Genomic DNA, 18,336 nt, shown 5'->3' on the forward strand with positions numbered 1-18,336 from the left:
AGGTAGGATCGGTGCAACTGGGGAGGGGTGGGCGGAGGGCTCCTGCTTGGCATGGACCTCCAGGGCACTGCTCAGCCCCCTCTCCTCGAGTCTCTTGGGGACTTGCCTGTCTCTGACATAGAGCCTGCAGTTGGCATGCAGTCAGCCAAGGGAAAAGCCGGCAGAAGTGGACCTTGGGAGAAGACTGGCCCGTTGGAGGGAGGGTTGTAGGAAGGTCACGGACAAGAGTGACGCAGTGATGTACAATGGCTCATCCAGCTCGTGAGGCAGGTGTGTGAGTGTTCCTAATGTGGGAAAGGCCGACTCCCTTCTCTGACAACTGACCACGTAGCTGAAAGGTCAGGTGAGATCCTAGTCAGGGCCCCTGCCGTAGTTTGCTCATGGTACTTCCTATTTTGGTCTGCTGGCCTTAGGCTGAGGCGGCCCATAAAACAGATTTCCATTGGATTCTTTCCAGACAAGCTCAGTGTGGACAGATAAAGAAAACCCTCAATACAGGTCTCTATCCAGGGACAGCCTTTAGGAGTCTATGGAGAGGAATGCTGTGGAATCGGGCAAACAAACAAATTAAAAAAAAAAAAAAAAAGGAGAGAGAGAGAAAAAAATACAGAGAGAGAAGGCGAGTGAGGCTCTGGGAATTAGAACTAATTTGTGGACCGAGCATCCTGTTTCTGCGGCGCGGGGCAGAGTGACAAGGCTGAGTAAGTGTGGTTTTGGCTTTGCACCGCGGAGGCGTTCAACTTCATCAAGCTGAGGGGGACTGAAACTTCAAGGGCATCCAGTGACATATTTGTTTCGTCACCAGTCTGCCCACTCCTGTATTTATCAGTGAGTCAATGCCATATATATATATATACAATGCCATATATATATATATATATACACACACACACTTTTTTTTAAACTTCACACTATGGTGTCTGATTTATAATTTCCCGAGGGCAATATTTTTTTACAGCGACTGGCAGGATTTTTTGTTCTTCATTAGGCCTTTTATTAACCCACTGCCAGAGCTCTGGATCTAACCACTCCCAGTGTTTCAGTGATCATATTATCAGTAATAGCATATTTCCTCTGGGAGATATGAATACAGTCTATTGCAGGTGGAAGGCTGGGAGGGGGCGGGGATGGAGCGAGGGAGTGTTCACATTTCTGTTCGTGCTCTGCCTTCAGACTCTCCCCCTAAACTTGCAGATGGTGCTGACTAGAGACTTTGACGGTTCCTTCACTTTATTTTTATGCAGAAGAGCAGCAACTTTATTCGTTTGGAAAGTTTTCTAAAAGGGTGACATCCGGCTTGAGAAAACGGAGCCCTGACCTCCCGTTTGCTGGGGTGCAGATTCCTGAGGTTTTCCTTAAGAAAGAGTTTGTCTATTTATTTAATCCACTTATTTTTGGTGGGGAGGTAATTAGGTTTCTTTATTTTTTAATGGACCTACTGGGGGTTGAACCCAGGACCTCGTGCCTGCTCAGTACACGCTCTACCAGTGAGCGACACCCTCCTGCCTCTAAGACATTCGTCCTTACCCCAAATCAAAGTTTAGAGAGTGAAAGCATGTGAACCAGCTTGAAGAGAGAGCTCTACCTTGTAGAGGGCGTGGTTCCTTCCTGTCTGGCTGAAGAGCTCAGACAAAGGAAGTACGGAAGCCTACCTCTTAATTGTTAGCATCGCTGCCCTTCCATTTAGAGAGAAAGAAATGAGTCTTAATACAGGACCCTCAGGAGAGGTCTTCTGGTCTCCTTCCTGATCTGCAGTCAGGACCGCACATCAGACTGCTTTATGCAGAAAAGGACAGCTTTGTTTCTAGAAGATTTGCGGCAGAGGAAGTTCCAAAGTTGCCTTGCCATCCCGTTGAAGCTCCCAGCCACACGATCTTTGTATCTCAGCTTGAATATTTGCTGGCAGAATGCCCTTGAACAAGTCACCGAATCACGCGGAAACTCCTTGGCCAAATCTGAATTCTGACCATAATCTGTGGAGTTCATTTCATTGTTGTAAACATCCAACCAAACAGCCCACTTGAAAGGAATTCTCAGACTGGGAAGAACTGCACAGTGGTATGAAACGTAGTTCCGGCTCATGTAACACTTCTCAAAATAAAACAGAACCAACAAAGTAGATTGAACACTTTAGGAGAGAGGGAGAACCTGCAGCCTTCTCCCTGCTCTTGTTACTTTACACGCATCATGGAAGGGGGTCAAAGACACACATTCTGTCATTATGACTTAAAATATCGATGTCCCTACACTTGGATAGTCTTTTGATTCCTTGACTCTAGGTTTCATGCCGTCTCTAAAATATCCCAAATGAATAAGGCAAATAGTAGCCTTACCCCATTGCTTGGGACTGTGGTCCTTTCAGTGCATTGAATCCATCTTTCTAAGACTTCCTTCCGGTGAGACCAAGCCTGAAAGCTGGAGAAAGAAGAATCTGGCTGGGTGTCTGGTGCCTTCTGCTAATAACGTGCGATTTCATCCCTTACATCATTCTGTTTTATTTAGGTTTTTGTTGTTGGCATACTACCCAGACTCAAAACTGGAGTCTATTTGGTTTGCATAGTATTTTTCTGTAATTTGTTCCCCCTCCACAGATTGGCAGAGGTGGAGGGTCAGTGATATGGACAGTGCTCTCAGATGTATCCTGGAGGTCCGTGCTGGGGAAGGAGTCGTTTGATGTTAAAATTAAAAGAGAAAGGAAGAAGACAGAGAGGAAATGGGGAAGGGACTTTCCTCTCACTGGCTTCGGGTGGGCTGGGCTTTAGACGGAATCCCTCTGCGTGATCTGAAATGATCGTGCGACCATCATTAACAGCTTTCAACTTTCATCTAAATGGATGTTGAATTAAGCTGCTGGAACTGGTCAAAAGATCTGTTTTCTCTGATTAATCTCTCCTAAGGCTTCTAGACATGTAGTTTGGTCAAATATGGCACAAAAAAGACAGAGAGGAAGGGGGGTCTTCAGAGTCCAGCTTGGTGCCTGGTGGACATCCTCCTTATAACTGGAGAGAAGCTAGAAGTAGATTCTCCTTGATTCATTTTTTTAAAATTTTATTTTTTATTGAAGTGTAGTTGATTTACAGTGTTAATTTCGGATGTACAGCCAAGCGATTCAGTTATACAAATACATACATACATATTTTTTCTTTTCAGATTCTTTTCCATTGTATGTCACTACAAGAAACTGCATACAGTTCCCTGTGCTGTACAGTGGGCCCTACGTGACTTAGTGAATTGGACAGTGGTAAGAGGAATACACTGACTTAACAGTGCTTCTTAAAAGATTCTTCCTCTTTTCTCAAAAGGCAACTCTGTCATCAGATCTTTGAGCACACAGGAGAAGCACGGGTCTAACTTCAAAGGAGAAACAGTGAGAATTTCCCAAAAAAGTCTGGTTAGCAGTGTGTTTGCTTGTTATCCACTGAAAACATTTTGAGCCCATCCTCGTGCGAGACGTTCCGCACATCATTAAATCATCATTTAATTCTCACAACAAAGGTCAGAGGTTACCATCATCAGTCTGATTTTTCAGAGGCTCACAAGGATGAATAACTAGTCCAAGGTTGAGTGACCAGCAACCGGTGGAGTGAGGATTGACACATTTTTGTGGCTGTCCAGATTTTTGCTCTGGATCACACCAATAATACCATCTCCCTGCAGAGTGGTTACAAAAGACAAACTGAGTAGCAGAAACAAGCCCTGTCGTCCAGTGGCTTCCTTCTCATCAGGAGTCTCATGGAATCACTGCCACACCCTCCCCAAGAGGGTCCCCCGTTTGTTTTGTCCCCCAAGACTTGTGTCTCTGGCTGTTGTTCTCCGCACCGGCCACTAGGTGGCTCAGTGTAGAGGGACGTCCCCTCTGAGTGTGAATTCCCAAAGGGAAGCAGAGGTGTGGAAGCAAACTGCTGCCTCCTGTCCTATCAGGTTTCACGGGCACGAGCTCATCTCCTCTCAAAGAAGAGGGTATGGTTGTGCTCACCGGACTCACAGGGAGGCTCATTAGAAGCCGGCTCAGGTTTCTGATGGGCGGCTGGTAAGGGTCTCTAGCCTCAGGACAGGATGCCTGTTGGTAATTCTTTCTTCAGATGCACACGTGGATTAAATCCAGAAAGAACTTATAAAATTTCAAGCAAAGAAGTTTGTGGCTTGATTAAAATCAGCGCGTGCGTGCGCTTGCACACACACACACATACACACACACATACACACATACACACACCAACTAGCTGCCAGTGGAACAGAACACCTGGGTAGGTGAAAACAGCCTCCAGCAGTAGACGATGGAGTTTGTAAAGCATTCAGGGTTTGCTAAGCCGTGACTGAACATCCCTCCTTCCTGCCCCCCAACACACGCACGCACGCACCTCCACCTTCAACCTTTGGAGGATGAATTTTTTCAGGAAGAAAATTCTGTTCATGGCAGGGTACCACGGGGTTTGCCTGTCGCTGAGGCTGGAATGAACTCTTTCACCCCATTTAAATATTTAAAAACAGAAAATTCTCCTGATACAGGCAAATAGGTCAGGAAAGTGCCAAAAGATACATCTGAGAACACATCTGCTTTTGAGATCAGGACTCCTGATCATACTCTGTCCATTTTGATTTGCTTTATTGCTCAAATGTGAGACGTACCAAAATCCTACCACATGGAATAACTCGCATGCCTGATGCTCCAGGACAGGGGTCCCTTCAGGGTGAATGAAATTAACGTTCTGTCATTCCCATGGGTGTTTTTAAGCTTACTGTGGTCATTTTTCCCCTGGAGTAAGGGACAGATCAACTTAACCCATGCATATTGGATGCGAATGATTAAATAACAGATACTCTGATTGAAGAAGATGGGGGTGGGGGGGTGAGCATGCGGACACAGGTGAAGTGTAGAGGCTTGGAAGGAGAATGTAAGGGGAATCAGATGTTTTTCATCCATTTGACAATGACGCCTTGAGCTGGCTCGGCGCTGAGACTAAATCCTGTTTATATGTTTTATTTCCCTTCTAAGAAAGAACAATCTATGAACGCCTGGTTCCTTGCTGACAGGCTACATACTGCTCGGTATGTTGTGAGTTCTCTCTATTCAGAGTGCGGGGATTTGGGATAAACGCAAAGCCTGGAAACAGTAGGATTGAAAGTTTCAGTTCCTTACCACTCCCTGGTCGAGATTACCCTCCACCCTTCTTGGGGCCCCTGACCTCTGGATGACCTTGGAATCTGTACTGATTGTACCCTAGGTAGGAACCAACCCAAGTTAGAATTGGCATTTCATCTTGGCCCGTAGAACTCATGCTAGTTGGGTTGCTTGGGGCACCCGAGTCCTGCTTTGCAAACCGAGAAGCAAGGAAGTAATGTTTCAAGAAATAGACGCTGAGAGAAGAAGAAATGAGATGCAGAGAGTTATGCGTTTCTGGTTCCACATCTCAGGTCATCAAACACCATAAGGTACCATGGTAGCCTCTTGATAAAGTCACATCGCTTTGCTTGAGTTCACTTAAGTCAGTAGGCAGGTTTCTGCTACTTGCAATCAAAGGTTTCCAGCGAATGCCAATCTTGGTGTGTTTTTGTTGCTCGAGGGTTGGCCAGAGGCTCTCTCAGTTACTGTGTGCAGGAGGATGAAGGGACAATAATCAAGGGATAATTATCAATCTTCCAGATATTTAACAGTGTCCATTTTACAGCTGTCCAGGTCATCCACAGCAGTCGACAAACAACACTGCTCTGGAAACCTGTTTGCAGAGTTCGAGCAGTTGAATCCAAAGACCTCCTTCATTTAGGAATCTGCTTGTTACAATGCAGGTTCTGAGGTCCTGTTCCCGACGGAATCAGACTCAATGAAGTTGCATCCAGGTATCAAAAGAATGATGCCCCCATGATTCTCAAACACAGTAGAGTTTGGACACTAATGGATTAGGGAATTTCTGGTCCCAGAACATCTGTGATTGGTCCTGTGAGAGTGGATACGCTCCATTCTCTGATGCCGAGATAAGAATCCTTCAACTTTTAATCGCAGGACCACCTGAGCCAACCTCTTTCTTCATAACCTCTTGGCGCAACGGTCCAAGCTTACCACTTCGGTTTTCCTTACCTCCCCTCCCAGGTGGGGTTATTAATTTGATAGGTTGAGCAGCTTTTTGGATCCAGAACTCTGCGATTTCTTCTGGAGGGGATTCACCTGTGTGCTGCACTTGGGCCAACAGAGAAAGTTACTTTGCAGGCTCCCTGGGGACCACTGGCAAGATTTGGTGTAAGTTTTGTTTAAGCTCTTTAAATCATCTCTGGCACAGGACCAAGCAATGGGTGCTTAAAAACTGGGGAGAAAAATCAATGGACCAATCAATACGATGAATATATGGCTCCATTAGCTACTTCCCGGTGCCCCGGATCTGGGTGATGGTTTCTGCATTTTCTCTGCTGCAGGTTTCTGATGGAATTAAGGGAAGCTGTCATTGCCTGTTCTGAAGCAGCTTCATCTTATCTCAATGGCTAGTTTTGGACATTTCCACACTTGAGACACGAGAGATTTAAAGAGCCTCTTGAATCAACAAGTCTGTCTTTCTTCTCTCTCCCCACTGAGAGTTTAAGACCTCTCCAGACAGAAAATTCAATTGCCTCCAACTTACTCGTTACCTGGCGGCTTCATCGATGGATTGGTTCCTCTGCCAGGCTAACGGGAACACTGACCCTGGATTTCTTTCCTTAAGCCCGGTTGAGTATTTGAGTGGAAGGAATGCCGCTGAGAAAGGTTCCCTGGTACAGGGTTACAGAAAGCAATGTCTAAACCCTAACCAAGCTGAAAGCGGGGTTTTCAGAAATGCCCTCATCTCTCCAAGAGAGGTTAGGTCCCTATACTCGGCAGAGTAAACATTTGTTTTTCGCTAACCACTCAGAAGATTCTAGCTGAGATCTTGTAGAGGACTTGTACTTAAGCTGTAGTCCTCCTAGTGAAAGCAGGAGCTGTTTAGCAGTTTACGTTCCTATTGCAGGAGAATCATGCCCTGACTTAAGTGTCTGTGCCTTTATTAGAGATTATTATGATGTAAAAGGGACTTCGAGTCCTTAAAGGTGAAAAGGGGTAATAACTGATTCTTCTCTCTTCGCTGTTCTTCCCTGGGGAATACCAAATAGACCACAGAGAGATCACTGCACAAACCTCAGCTAGGAGACCCTCTCCTCTAGGAGTTCCTACAAGACGTGGCAGGAGAGAGGCCCTCCTATGGCCCAGTCACCAAGTTGGACATAAAAGGAAAGTAAAGAAAATAAACTCAAATGCACGATTCAAATTTGGTGTTTAGACCAGGGCACTGTGCGTGTCATGAGGATGTTGAAGACAAGTGAAGAGTCATCAAAAAGCAGGACTTAAACTGTCTAGGAAAGAGAGTGTACTTACAGCAAAAAGAGGAGGTTATGATTGGGGGGGAAAACGGTGGGCAGGACATTTTGCTAATGAAAAGTCTGTAGTTGTAGGCTACTATGGGATATTTATTTAAGTTGTAGGTTTCCCGACTGTCCAGGCAAAAAATGGAACTATATATACATATATAGTATGTGTGTGTGTGTGTGTGTATATATATATGTATTTTTTTTTTTTTGCAGGAGGAAGATGGATTGTGCCAGTGAGTCAGACAGGATGAAGTTTGTTTATCTTATTTGAGAAACAGTGACCAACACGGGAGACAATGTTTTCAGCAGTGCTTTTGCCCACGAAGACTTGGTCCTGATTGTCCGCAATGAAAGCCAAGGCCGCACTCTTGACATACAACTTTGGGAAGTCCGTCCTGAGAGGCTGATGTTAGTGAGTTTCAAACAGGGTTTAGTCTGGTGACAGGGCTGGCACGTCCCTGAGCTCAACCTCCCCGAGCAACAGTGGGTTCGCTTAATGTTTCAGGCTTCTAGGGAGAGTTGAGTAGTAGATTCTAGGAACCCTTTCTTTGACAGTAACTACCTTATAAAGGGCCCCCTCTCTGATACAGTAATCCCACGTCTAGAAGTGTACCTTATCCATGTTAGAAGTAATCTGAAACACACAAAGATGTTCATTTCGGTGTTCCCTATGATAGCTGAAAAAAAACTGGAAAACACAAATGTCTAATTATAAACACCTTAGGTATTACACATGACGAAATATCATAAAGTCATTGACCTGGTCATAAACAAGGAGCATGAGGCTTTTGTTATAAAGGAAATAAACAAGGTGCATATGACACTTTGTCTTTGGCATATTAGTGCACTGGCATTAAATATTATGAGTAATTACTGTACATACTGTGATCCAAAATATGGAAAACAGACACAACAAGTATGTTAAAGGGCTAATTTCCATGGCATCACTGCCAGGAGTGATCATTAACAGGATGTAACATTAAGTGATAGTGTTGGTGTTTTATAAATTTCCTAAAATAAGAGGTTATTACTTTAATAATAAGACAAAAAGCCTTTGCAATCATAAAGAGAAAAATTTTACCATTAATGTATAAGTTTGGTCCTCTCTTCTCTCACTGACTTAAGGTCAATGATGTATTTAAAAAAATGTTTTTATTGAAGTACAGTTGTTTTACAATGTTTAACTGTGTTAATTTCTGGTGTACAGCATAGTGATTCATATATATATATATGTATATATATATATATATATATATGTTTCTTTTCATGTTCTTTTTCTAATATTGTAGGCAATTACAAGATATTGAATATCCCCTGTGCTATATAGTAGGACCTTATGTATCTGAAAATCAGACTTGCAGGAGGTAAAACCTTCTGAACAGAGAGGAACTGCCCTGAAGTTTTCACTTACAGGAAAATCTATTACACCCTCAGATGGAGATGGTCATAGGGGTGCCTCCACGGGGTCTAAAACTCTATGCCTAAAACCCCGAATCTCCTTCAGAGACCTGATAAAATTAAGTCCAGAAATGCAGGTGAGAGCAGTCTGTAGCCAGGCTGCCTGAGTTCACATCCTGGCTCCTTTGCTTTCTGGACTGTACGAACTTGAACAAATCACTGCATCCTCCGTTGTATCATTGCCTCATCCTTATGAGGTTTTTGTGATGATTGAAGCAGGTAACCGCTGACTAGATAGAGAAACTGTGATATATGTATACAATGGAATACTACTCAGCCATAAAAAAGAATGAAATAATGCCATTTGTAGCAACATGGATGGACCTGGAGATCATCATTCTAAGAGAAATAAGCCAGAAAGAGAAAGAAAAATACTATATGATACCATTTATATGTGGAACCAAACCACAACAAAAAGACACAAAGAAACAGACTCACTGACATAGAAAAGAAACCTATTTACCAGGAAGGAAAAGGGGTGGGAAGGAATAAATTAGGAGGTCGAGATTTGCAGCTACTAACTACTATATATAAAAGAGAAAAACACCAAGTTTCTTCTGTACAGCACAGGGAACTACAGTCAATGTCTTGTAGTAACCTATAATGAAAAAGAATATGAAAACGAATATATGTATGTACACATATGACTGAAACACTATGCTGTACACCAGAAATTGACAGGACATTGTAAACTGTCTATACTTCAGTTAAAAATAAATTTTAAAAAAGCATGTAACTGAAAACTACTTCACATAGCACCTTGGGGAGGGTATAGCTCAGTGGTAGAGTGTGTGCTTAGCACGCACAAAGTCCTGGGTTCTAATCCCTGGTACCTCCTCCAAAAGAAAATTGAAAAAAAAAAAAAAGACAAATAGCACCTTGCTTTCAGTAAGAACTCAATAAGTGTGGGCTATTATTCAATCAAAGACTCCATTTTGGAGGCTTTATTATAATTCTTGGGTTGGACCCCGTGGCCCCTGGCACCTCGAGCTGCCTCTGGACCCTGTTACATTCTTCTAGCTGTTTTGTGTCAGGACACAAAGGAACTCCATGTGAGATGCCTTCCTCAACTCTTTCTAGAAAAACAGGTTCACAATTATTCCCGCACAGGCACAAATGTCTTTTATAAACTAAGGGCATCTTGCTTCTACAGATGATTGATTCAATAATAGGAGGGAGATGCTAATGAATTAATTTGCTAACGATGCATCCTGGTTCCATAAAACAACTGGTCTTTCGTGAGGATGTTGGCGCATTACTCATCGTTGCCAAAGGAATGACAAAAACAATAGAAAAGGGAGACAGGTAAGGGACACGAAAGCCCAGAAGACAGTAATCTCCTCACCGAGCTGGGTTTGGCCTCGGCATTCACAGTTACCAAGTGAAAAGGGAGCAGGGGGCCCTGTACCCCGTGTTCCGGGGGGAAACAGGTCAGACCCAGCTGAGAAAAAGCCCAGATGTCTCACAAAGCAGTGCTAGCACTTTGAGTCCTGGAAGGAAACCGTCTGCGCACCGCTAATTACGAAGAGAAATAAAACAGAGCTGCGGGGCCAGCCACTCCTCGGATCCTCCCAACTGACGCGACATTTGAGATGCTTTTTATTTATTTATTTATTTATTTATTTATTTATTTATTTATTTATTTATCTATCTATCTATCTATCCATCCATCTATTTATTACTACCATTTTGAAATTTACATCTGTGTACTGTTGATTGTTTCTAAGGACAGTTTTGAGCTTCAGCTTTTCCAGTGTACATAGTTACCGAAGGACTAAAGCCAAATGCCATATGACATCGCTCACATGTGGACTCAAAATGCTTCCTTAAAAATTTCTGAGGGAATTTAGAAAGGAGCTCCCCCCCACCCCCCCGCCCCCTGAAATGGAGTCTTCTTGGAGAAGCCGGTCATACATTAATTCTATTGAAATATATGCTTCACTTGTTAGTGAAACAAAACAGTTGGAATTCACTCAGGTCACACCAAACCCGGCCTTTGCTCTGAAGCTAAAGGCTCTAAATAGATCAAAACATTCTTTGTAATGCCCTTGAGTGATCCATTTATTGTACTTAACTTTCTCATTACTTAAATGCAGAAGACTATAGTTGAAGAGGCCAAAACATACATTTGGAAATTTCAGAAAACATAATAGGCTGAGAGAGATAATGTAATACTTCTCTGTGAAGAAGAGAGCTGGAATATCTTGATTACAGCGTCCCGGCCCATCCCTCACACATTCAAATCCAATATATGTGCTTTTTATTAATGCGTGAGTGCAGAGATATGCATAAATGAATATTGATAAGGCAGGATACTGTATATTTATGAGGTTTTATATGTTTTCTCTTTATGTTTTATTTGTATTTTTATCCAGGGCTGCACACTGTATGTGTATGTTTATAAGTATAGCCACTGTGAAAAGAAATAAGATTTTAATTGATTTCATAATATTTTGCCACCACATATACACCACCATCTATTTCACTGATGCGTGTTGGTGAGCGGCGAGGCTGGAGGGGGGACACTTTCTATCGGTCTCCATGAAGACTTGTAATAAATATCTTAGTGGTCAAGCGAGATTTTTTAACGAAACAACCTTGCATTACAATGCAACTGTATCCTTGAAATTGTACACACATAAAAGTCAGAAATTTGGAGTTGTCATAGTAATATTAATCCCGGTGCTTTCCGAAAGTGCAATACTTAGTCATATAGCATAAAATGTTAATGCTTGTGTCTCTGTGACTGGGCAGTGAGACCGAGTTACATTTGCCACGGAAACCCTGAGTTTGAAGAGCTTTTCTGTCTTGACATTTAAAATCAGAGGCGTACCATGTTGCCCTAGATTTCCCTAATTAAAAAAGAATATGAGAGAGAGAAACAAACTGGACAAAAGGGCAAAATCAACCGTGATTATTTTTGAAATGAATTGAACACATGGAAGAAAGAAACAGGAAGCTGTTAAAACATTTGTGGGGAGGAACTTGGTGACCCCGACGTCTTGATTCGAACACGGTCCCCAGTGGAACCCAAACCCTCAGCATCGAGGTTGGGGCATCTCACCACGGATGTACAGGTGGGTCTCTCTGCTCAGGAGAAGCAACGTCTGGATAAGATGCAGCAGCAGACAAACAAGGCAGAAGGTCACGTCTCCGTCCCTAGGGAATCTGCAAGAAGAAAATGAATAGTCATCTTTCGGGGACAGGATAAACAAATAGCTGTCTGAAGACAGTATCAGACTGCGGGTAGTTTTAGGACGACTTCTCTAGTTCTAGGATTCTGTGGTCTTTACTGAAAGGAAATACTCCTCAATGTGCACACAAAGCCTAGAGAGGTGGGCTGGCGGCCATGCTGATGGTAACTGCACAGATGAAGGTGGAGGAACAGGCTCAGTTTTGGCCTCTAAGCTGGGATCCCAAAATGGCAGGAGTGGAGACAGGGACGGGGGATGAAAGCCTTGTGTCTCCTTCGACTGTTAAATGACGTAGCAGCCCTGATGAAGACCTTTTGCCACCAGTGCTCAAAAGTGGCCTCACCTGAAACCGGAGTTCACCGAAGCATGTGGTCTCTCACAAACCCATGTGCTCAGAGTGGTTTTGACCCCTAGACTGGTCTCATCTCTGCAATCGAGGCCAGTGACAGAAAAATACGGTCCCCACTCTCGTTGGAATCCAAGTCAAAATACCTCTTCACTCATCCCCTGTTCTTTGTCCTAACATCATTACCTCTTGTGGCAACCTTTGTATATTTTTCACTCTGGCTACCATTTGCACAAGAATGTTTAGCCAGGATGCTCTGAGAATCCGTGATAAAATTGTCTGGAGTCTGTCCACATAGCTGAAGTTTCCTCCTCCAATAGAAAAAAAAAAAAGCCATAGGTTTTAAAGAAAAACCTTTTACCTTTGTATCTACTACCTTCTCTTGAATCTAGAAAGTCTGGCGATTTGAATTAATATGTGTGTGTGAAGTGGTGGCCTCCCCCTGCTGTTGTTATATTGATAAACCACCTTATAATTGAAGGCATCCTAGAATTCAGGAAATACAGTCATTTCAAGGCCTTTCCCAGTCTGGTCTTTCCAATAACTCTGAGTCAAGCCACACATGATTTTGAGAAGCACGCCTTTTTGTTTGTTTTCTTTCTGGAGTAGTTCCGGTGAGCGACATCACGTCCCGGTGGTGGCTGTGATCACTGTTACTACTTCCACTTTGGTCACCAGTTCATTCTTAAACCCATTGCGACTCGATTCTCTCATCACATTCCTGTAGGTATCAGGTCACCAGCCGTCACCCCACATCCACAGTCTGTGAAAACATCTTGGTCTTTGTGTCTCTTCATGTCGGTTATACCTGCTGAAACTGATGACTACGCCTCCTTTCTAAAGTTTCTTTTCCTCCTTAGCTTTTCTTAAGTTATTTTGGGGAATTTTTCTAGCTACCTTCTTTCATGTGCTCCTTAATGCCTCGCCTGCCTCTTCCCATCCTAAAATGCCTCCTCTTTTTGGGATTTTCGGATAGTCTTCATGCTGCCCACTGGATACCTAGAGTCACCACATGGGCTAGTGGCCGCCATATTGGAGTACGGTGGCCAGCACAGATACAGAAGAATTTCCTCAGTGTGGAATGTTCTATTGGACAGCACTGCTCCGTGTGCTACTGATTCCTCAACTTCACCTGATATCCAAACATCATTCGAGATCCAGACTTCCAGTAAACAGGCAGATAAAGAAGAAGTAAGGCAGGAACGAAGTCCAGCTTCCAGTTATTCAGGCGTTTTGGTGAATGTGAGAATTTAAATTCTTGAGTTTGGGGGTGGTTGGTACCAAGTGGCTCTTCACCTGTTCTCTGCCAAGACATATGACGTGAATGACAACCGTTTGAGCCCCGATTTTGATAGCACCCAAAAGCATCTTGCTGGGAGGTGGTGCTCCATGCTGATTTGAGATCATCTCCATCATCCATGGGAGGATGTCGATGGCATGCAGCTTGGAGAAGGTAGGCTGTACGTGGAAAACCGCTTTCAGAACCAGGGGACCATCAACTCCTTTGTATGCTTGCCTTGATGTGCTCTGAGATTTTCATTGTCCTTCCTATAATCCCTCTGAAATGAATCCTTCTGTCCTTTTTGTCTCTGTTCACGACATCCCCTTTGCCTGTTCCCAGACTAGAACCGCAGAATCAGATTTGCTTCCTTCTCTCTTCTCAGCCGCCATATTCCCTCTCCTGCCAAATCTCTCCCTGGCTTCATCCTTGTCCCTCAAATTCTTCCTCCCATTCTTAGTCCCATGGCCAGTTTGAAAGGCCGTGCCTTTTACGATCACTCAGCGGGTTGGCTGCAGTAGCTCCCTCCCTGTCCTCACAAACCTCCCTCCTTCCACTCTCTGGATGGCTGCTGGGGTAATTCTCCTCTTATTTAAAATATTTCCCTGATTCTTCAGGGTCAGCTCCTGAGCCAGGCATCCCTCAATTCCACCAAACTCCTCAGCCTGACAGTCTACTAACCGTGGTTACTTGTCCCCAACCCCACGCTCATCATTGCCTTTCCTATCCAACTGCCAATCTCCCCCTTCTTTGTGGCGCCCACCAAGAGCTATTTCTCCATGAAGCTTTTTCCTCAGTTCTTTCTTGTCACACCCCAATTGGTTGTGATCTCTAGCTCTCTAGCTACATCTGTATCTGTATCAGGAGCCCACAAACCATCCTCTCAGACCATTTCTACTGCACCCCCTGTTTTCACACTGCGTGCACGCTAAGGATGGTTGCTACATTTTTGAAAGATTAAAAAAAGCAATGAAGAGAAAACGAATCTTCTGCAATATGTGACAATTACATGAAATTCAGATTTCAGTGTCCATAAATAAAGTCTCATTGGAAAGGAGCCACAGCCATTGATTTATGTGTTGTCTGTAGATACTTTTGGCTACAGTTCCAGTAGTGGTGACGGACTGTTTGGTCCACCAAGCCTAATTTACCGACTGTCTGGCTCTTTATGGAAAAAGACAACACCTAATCTAGACCCATCTTTACATATGTCTCTCTATATAATTTTTGAAATACCCATAAGACTTTCTTTACATCTCTCGCGTTGTCACTTGGCTGAGTTTACCTAATATGTGTTTGTTTACTTGCCTTTCCAACCACCTGAAAAACTGTCAGCTCCTGGAGAGTATATATATTGCATTTCTTATTCATTTTTGTGTCTCTTGCTAGCATCTTCCACAAGATCTTGCACATAGAGTGCTCACTAAATATGTCTACTGAAGTGACTAAAATACGGTTTGGTGTGCAAAATCGCTTCGGGTTTAACTTTGATGTGAATTATAGCACATTACGATATATATCTTTATATATATGCAAATACACACAGTATACACATATACATGGACAGTTATTTAAACCCAAACAAATGTAAATGTTTATAGCTGTATGGTATTTAAAAACAGAATCTTGTGATTTCTACAGATTTCTACAAGGATATAATAACAAGGAAATAGATTGAGATGTTTATCAGATAGCGACGTGTATTCCAAATATTTTATATCTGAACTGTCACCCATGCTCCCAGTTGATCTGTAGGATTTTCCTTATCTGACAAATGCTTAATCCTAATGTCAGTGGTGGAAACAATTACTCACCTGGGCCCTCACGTTGTCGGCACATTTGATCTTGTTGAAGGGCGTGCCCTGGACGATCAGTTAGCACAGTTACTGAATGAAGTGATAAACAAACAACAAAAGTGTGTGGTTGCAGGATGGTTTCAAGCCACATAACGCTTGTTTTTTGCAGCCCAGAAAGGTGTCAGCCGCCTACAATTTATCAAGCATGTGCTTTGATCTTTGCCACAATGGCAAACAATTCAGCTAAGTAATTTATTTTGGGCTTCTTTGGCCAAACTGTACATTTTGGGGTAGGGAATTGGAGATAAGCATATGGTTCAGAGTCACATTGGTCGACATCCTGACACTGACTTGGACCTGCATCCTTGGATCCAGGGATCTGACCTCTGGAAAGCCTTGTAAGGGTGGATGGAGAAAGTGGCAGAAAGGGAAGGAGTTCGAGTCAGAATCTTCTAATCTGTGGGCTTAGCTTGAAACATTAAGAACTGGAGTGGTGTGATAAATTTTAAGTATGAAGTTTTTTGGACAGTGTTGAACTTCAAACATTTTTTGTTTGGAAATAATCTGAGCAGTCTAGGGCTTTTGCTCTCAACTTTTATTTTCTGCAGAGGCCACGTGACAAATGGTCATTCACATGCAGACGTTAGCTAGAGTTTGACCCCCACTGCCACCAAGACCAGATGCTGTCACTTTGAAGGGGGGAGATGGCTTCGCACTGGATCCCATCAGCTGTGGCTGACATGAACACCCCGGGTCAGTGGGAACTCTAACCCCTTCCTTCTACCTCTACTCAGGAGAGCATCTTGGAACCCAAGGGAGTCAAAAGGTCGTTATTAAAGGGATAACTTTGAATTTACAAAGCACTAGCTAATTTTAGTTCAGAATTACTTGTAATAAGAAAAGGTTGACATGTCATAACTGATCTCACATCTGTAACTGCCTATACCGTGCTGTTGAGATTTGCTGATTTATACAATCAGTTTAATCTTATTACCACAGTGAGTAGCTTTTTAAAAAGTTTTGATTACACAGATAACACATTATTCAGCCAGAGAAAATGAAAAATACAAATCCCTGCATGCAATTCCACAAGCCAAAGATAATCGGAGTTGAACACATGGGAGTAAGAAATGCTTTTTCATGAAATCACCAAGGGTGTGTATAAATTTTCCAAAAAAAAGAGGCGGGGGGATGATATGATCCTATGGCTTTGTATCTTTTTAATAGTATACCTTCAACATATTTCCATATCATTTAGTGTACATTTAAATCACAACTTTGAGCAACTGTAAGTCTTCCAATGTATGGATATACCACAGTTTGGCCAGTTGCCTGCTACTGAACATTGGGACTGATTCCCACTCCACTGCCAACAAGGCTATGATGCAATCATGGTGTATTTATCTCCTCACACGTGTCTAAATCGTTGCCTTCAGAGAAATCCTTGGGCATAAATTTGCTGATTTGAAGGAGTAGGTGAAATCCCCAAGCATTTGCTATTATTGTCCAATTGTCCTCCAGACAATTTGTACCTATTTAGAACCCCAGAAGCAGTGAGATCCTTATCCGCACCCCCAGCCCTGCCCAGATAATACTATTGTAAACATTTTCCAGTCTGAGAAAGAAAAGCGTATCTGACTGTGACTCTTGTTTACACTGCTGATGCTATTCATGTGGTTAAACAGGTATTTGTGTGTGTGTGTGTGTGTGTGATGACTCTGATGGGGGAGGGGTGAATCACGCAGTGGTTAAAAGCGTATAGGCCTTGGAATTAGTGTGGGGCCTCTTCTAGTTCTAGTATTTTCTAGCCCGGTGGCCTTGGGAAAGTTACTGACGCACCTTAGAGTTCAGCTTCTTCATTTATAAAATGGGAAAACCAGCAGTGTCTTCTGCCCCAGCTTGCTGTGAGGAACACATGAAACATTTCATATAAGATGCCTTAGTGTAGTTCCTGGAACATATTACCAATGGAAGGTTAGAGGTTGCTCAAGAGAATATTTGCAAGGCTCGAATGGCACCCACTTATACGTTCCTAGGTTGCGTGGGGGTAGCAGTGAGCCAAGGGTTGCATTTATGGGCTCAGCCTGGCTTGGTCTGATTTGATTCTAAGCCTAGGGGTAGTCTAGAAGTTCAAGTGCGGGTGCAACTCTAGGGCAGACCCAGAGCCCTTCCATGCTTCAAGGAAGTTCAGAGAGTAAACAGGAGTTGAATCTCCTTAGAACCTGGGATGGCTTCCTTCCATCGGGCCCTGTCTCCCTTGCCAGGACCTGAACGGAGCCCTCCTGTTTAGGAAAGAAACCCCGGGCCAAAGAAGAAACTGCATTTGAAGGAAGCAAAAACTCTGCGAGAGGCAGAACTCTGTTCAGACAGTAGGAGTCTGTGGGTTTGTGAGCAACAAGGCTGAAGTCCTAGCCTTGCTGATGGCCACAGAACCCATGTGGCCAAGGCTCTTTCAAAGACATTTCTTAATCCTTGCGAGAACTTTGCATCCATCTGTGTGATTTTCGATCTAAGTGACCAGCTGCTTTCAAACACTCTGAGCATCTGACACGGGCCCTGGGTACATCTTGAGAAGCAGGAGGGAATTTCTTCACTTAAAACTGCATTTCTGTCCCTCCTGCTGGGTTCCTCCCTGAAGTGATCTTTACCCAAAGCATCTGATGCTAGTAGGAAACACGCACGAAAGACGCCTCCCACGGCAATCTCAATTCAAATAAACAGCGCGGCTCATCCCGGGGCTGGCTCTTCAGTCTGCCTACCGTTGCCTTTTTAGTGCCATTTAAATCTGGGTTGGCTTTCACTGGAATAGCAGCAGAATAGGAGAGCGCGAGAAGCTTCGAAGCAGATGCAGCGTGCCTCGCAACGCAGGTGAGAAAAAGCCACAAGACGTTC

Source organism: Vicugna pacos, chromosome 1, assembly GCF_048564905.1.
Source record: "Vicugna pacos chromosome 1, VicPac4, whole genome shotgun sequence".
Lineage (NCBI taxonomy): Eukaryota > Metazoa > Chordata > Mammalia > Artiodactyla > Camelidae > Vicugna > Vicugna pacos.